We start from the raw sequence: 5,015 nt of genomic DNA, 5'->3' as shown, positions 1-5,015 counted from the left end.
CACCAGTTGCGGTCCTAACTGGATCCGCCAATGTATGAAGTACACTTACTGGAAACTAAACAGATAAAAAATTTAAAGTAACTTTAAAACATCAATATTACTGGAAATCGAAGCAGACAGATTAGATTTGGCCTTATAGCATCTTGCAAAACATCTATGTGAAGAAATCTTTCATTTCCAACTTTAGCATTGACTGTATATAATCTTATCTGAAATGTCAAAAGGCAAACTAATCATCCCAACATCTCTGTCAACTGAATACACATGTATCAGTACATGTACACAAGCAGTATCATACACATTTAAAATATCTGTGTGTCACTCTCTTCATGGTTATGACTGAGTGAATGATACAAATGTGTATTCGAACCCCTTACCAGTAACAACACTCGACAACCCTGGGGTAGACTACAGGCCAACATGAAACCCCCCAGGTGTTATAAAAATCTGCTCATCTTACCTTTCACACGGTCCATAATTTTTCTTTATAGGTATCTAATAAGAGCATGCCCGTTCAATGCGAACATGTTCAAAATTTTGGTTGATTTGGGGGAAGTACTAATGTAATGTATCATCTATCTAACTGTTGTGTCAAAATCTTCATCTTCCTTATCCCTTCTTGACCGTTCAATTCCTTTTGGTGACATACCTTGTGTATCTTCCTGATCGAACAGAATTCTTACATCTTTGAAACCTCTTCTGAAATTGGTCACAACCAAAATATTAGCAATAAAACATGCATACGTGTACTAACTAAACCTCTTATAGTGCTTCAGTGATGATGTACAAATTAAATTCATACCTTCAGCAACAAGACATGCCCCTGTCGAGTAATGGATGTACGTCCAGATACTACTTCATACTGTACAATGTACTTGCTTCCATAACATTTATCAAGAATATCATGAAGGATAATATTTAGTTTAATCAGGGCTCATAATTCTGCCATCTGTACAAACTCCAAAGTAATTTAAATGCACATAATTTAACATACACTATCTTGCATAGTTCCACACATTGATGTATCTGTAATGGTCGAACTTCACATTTACTACAACAACCGTGATTTTCAAAGAATATACATGTACATCCTCTTTACTAAAAATGTTACCGTAAAGATGAATGAAGTTGATATACAGTAACATACTGTAATATGTTACAATTGTATATCAACTTCATTCTTCCTATTGTATCATATCACATATTTAGCACCTTTCTGAGGTAGGTTACCATGATCACATACTGCTCTAGGTTTTTCAATGAAATGAAAAAGTTGACAGGTGTACTAATCAGTTGTTTCTATTCTTGTGAGGAAGTCACTCAGCGCTTGCAAAACAGCAGTGCTCTCCTTGATAAAAATCTGTCAGAGATTGAATGGTACGTGTGCATCCAAGAAAACAAAATACACTATAGAACTGACAGTGTAGATCTTCTCGTTTATGTCATGCAGATTTTCCTGGAGGCCACAGAGAAGAGAATCACCTTAAATATGCATGTTCCATCGGTGTGATGTCAGGTACTGGGGATACCTACATATACAATGTGACACAAATAGAGAAAATTAATCATAGATGATATTATAAACCATTATTCACAATAACATGTCCGAAAACATTATGTTGGAGTAAACCCCAATTCAAGCAGAGAGAAACTACAGACATGCACTGTACTATGGTAAACATATGAAGAGTCTGTTCGCAAAAACCGATAAGTCCATTTTTGAAGATTTTCAAGTACGGTCTCTGTCATAAAGTACAAAATAACACCTTTTAAATGAGATATTGGTCACTACATATAAAAGGGCATTTTTGAAGTTATGGTCAAAAGAAGCAAAAATTTTCTTAGTATTCTCTTTATTTTTCCTGACCTTTAATCGCAAATATCTCCATTTGGCAAATATGGACTTATCGGTTTTTGCGAACAAACTCTTCATATTATTCTGAGAATAATTGCATTCATTCAGACATCCTCGTAAACTTCATTGTTACAAATTGTAGATGCGGAAGACTAATAATACATCTCTATATTTATTGACAACCTGTATACCAACTTGAAAAATTCAAATAGCCTGGTACTCTATTAGTGTTAACATTGCAGCCGGGTCAACTCTTAAACATGTCATGAAAATTATGTTTACATCAAATACTAGAATCGCTCTTGTGCCTTCTTTCTCCATGCGAAAGAAAAAAACTAATAATAATAATAATATTGACTAGACATAGTCTATACTGTTCTTGTTTGTATTAAGTGATGAGTAGGTGCCTAAATCAATAATTAACTACTAAGAGATGAAGACTAAGACCCTGTTTATTATAGACAGCATACACATTGTACACTGTACAATTTTTGTGAATAAGTTGTAAATTCAAATTTACAAATTGCCATCGCCACATACAATTGTAGGCCTACCGCCACCGGCCTACACTGACTCACTGTACACAACACACGATATCACGAAGTTCCAATTGAGCGAATGAACAACGCTAATTTCAATATATGGGACTGACCCTGCACCTCCGCAGAGATCGTTAACAACGGTGCATTTACGGTCCGAAAAAGTCCCCTTCCGCACTAGATGCGATCACGTGACCTTCCGGAGGACTAGAATACATTATTTGGCCTCTAAAAATGCAATCTTCAGGCCTAATTTTTAACAAGTTATGCTTCTAGGGCACCGTCGATCTTGGTATCTGCGTAAAGCACGAAGTATTGCCGACCTGATGAACAAAAAGTCACATCAATCCCCTTTTTAGATGGGTCAGCAACCAGCTATAAACACGGGAATGTTTTGAAAGAGGAAAAATACTATGTCAACTTCGAGATACTATTTAAACGGCAAAAAAATACTCATTTTGAACCGGAAAAAATAGCATGTCGATCACAAGAAGTCAGACATCAAACTTACCCCACAACATCGCTGTTGAAAAGCGTTGTAAAACACACGTTAATTATTCAGCAAGTCAGGCGTAGATTCAATTCTCGATGTACAAGTAGTATGCATGTAACGGCACGAGCGTGCATGTGAGTGAGGCCGAGGCGAGGACCGTCGACTGCTAGCTCGCCTCGCGTCGCTTCCGCGCCAGCGTAGCACGCTAAATCTAGGTACTGCATAGCCAGCCGGCCAGCTGGCCGGCTACTCACCTCAGCTCAGTGCTAAGTGCCATGGCACTGTGACTCCTCTCAGACTGGCGCCACCTTTTGGCCGGGAAAAAAGAGGAACGTATTTTTTTTGTATCAGAGTGAAATGATTTTATCAGAGTGAAATGGTTTTAGCGCAGTGAAATGGTTTCGTCTGAGTGATATGGTACGCCAAAGTGAAATGTATTTTTGTGAAGAGTGAAATGAATTTGTATTTAAAAGTGAAATGTATTTTTGTGAAAAGTGAAATGAATCTTTATGTAAAAGTGAAATGTATTTTTGTGAAAAGTGAAATGAATCTTTATGTAAAAGTGAAATGTATTTTTGTGAAAAGTGAAATGAATTTTAATTCAAAAGTGAAATGTATTTTTGTGAAAAGTGAGATGAAGTTTAATTCAAAAGTGAAATGTATATTTGTGAAAAGTGAAATGAATTTTAATTTAAAAGTGAAATGTATTATTGTGAAAAGTGAAATGTATTTTTATAAAAAGTAAAATCAATGTTTGTGAGTGAAATGTATTTGTTAAAAGTGAAATGAATATTGGCTGGAGTGAAATGAATTTTGTATTGTTTCCTTAATGGCGTTCCATAAAGCTATGAAGATAGTTATCTTTTAGTCAAAACAGACTTCTAGTAATCGTTCATTTCAGGGGAGACAATACACGTGTGTAGTTTCGATGTTCAAGATGTCAAAAATTTGGACAAGTACTTAAAGCATTCACATCACTCTTTTTTTTTTCCTTTGTGAGAACATGAAAATGAAATACTGAATTACAGAACTATACTTTCCCGAGTTTCAAGCAAGATGAAAAAATGAGATTTTGGCTTCCCATGGTTTTGATATCTGCTTTAGGTGAGAGAGAGAGAGTGGGGGGGGGGGGGAGGAGAGAGAGCAAAATCTGCACATTTTTTGTAGGTTCAATGAAAAACAATAGCAACAGCACTAATGGGCATTATTCAGGGAGGGGAATGTCGTGTTATCATCTGGGTCACAAGAGTTTGCTGAAACACTGGGCGTTTCATATTAAAAAAGGGTCATAAATCTTGGTGTTTGTTCCAGATGGTTTTGTCGATGCATGTCATGGTTTTGTTGCTACATGACAACAGCCTGGTGAGGGGCATAAAGTGTGTTCATCCTGAACAATAGAGGAAAGATTGCAAGAATGGTGTGACATGTTGCGATCATTTTTGGTTGCATGTCATAAGGCTCAAGTCTTGGCATTTGTTCCGGGAGGTTTTGTTGGTGCCTGACAGGGAAGTCCTGGTGTTTTTACTTCCTCCATACTAATTAGGAAATGATGTCCGGCACAAAAACATGCACTCTGGCCTTGCAATAATAAGTGATACCGTTAAAGACAGAGCTTGCGACTTCAGCGATGAAAATAAAAGCTGAAAATCTTGTGAAAATACATTGCATTTTTAACTGCTATATCAGCATATCAACTGACTTTCATGTTAACATTCATTAGCTCGATGTTGTATGGATGGTGTGCTCAGTAAAGGGATAACAACAATTGAAAAAAAAAACAACGAAAAAGTTAAATTAGCACATATAAGCTCCAACTACTCTCAATATTATAATGGCAACAACGTGAATGTAAAAAGCGGCTTATTTATTAATTGATTTCAGTTTTTAAACAATGTTTTCCGCACTACCAATGAAGAAACATTATTCTATTTCATCCAAACAAGTGCGCAAACAAGACCTACCGCATTCTAAATATTTTGAACGTGGAAACGCACTAGTCATGTGACATCTACAGTTCTCTCAACAGAGCACCTGCGCATATCCGATGCCAGAGTTGCGCGGAAAGTTGTCGTCTGCGGTTCTCTCTCTCTCTCTCTCTCTCTCTCTCTCTCTCTCTCTCTCTGTTTTT

The sequence above is a fragment of the Diadema antillarum genome, unplaced genomic scaffold, assembly GCF_040938485.1.
Source record: "Diadema antillarum isolate AM-2024a unplaced genomic scaffold, OU_Dant_1.0 seq00001377_RagTag, whole genome shotgun sequence".
Classification (NCBI taxonomy): Eukaryota; Metazoa; Echinodermata; class Echinoidea; order Diadematoida; family Diadematidae; genus Diadema; species Diadema antillarum.
This window is presented reverse-complemented; position numbering follows the sequence as displayed.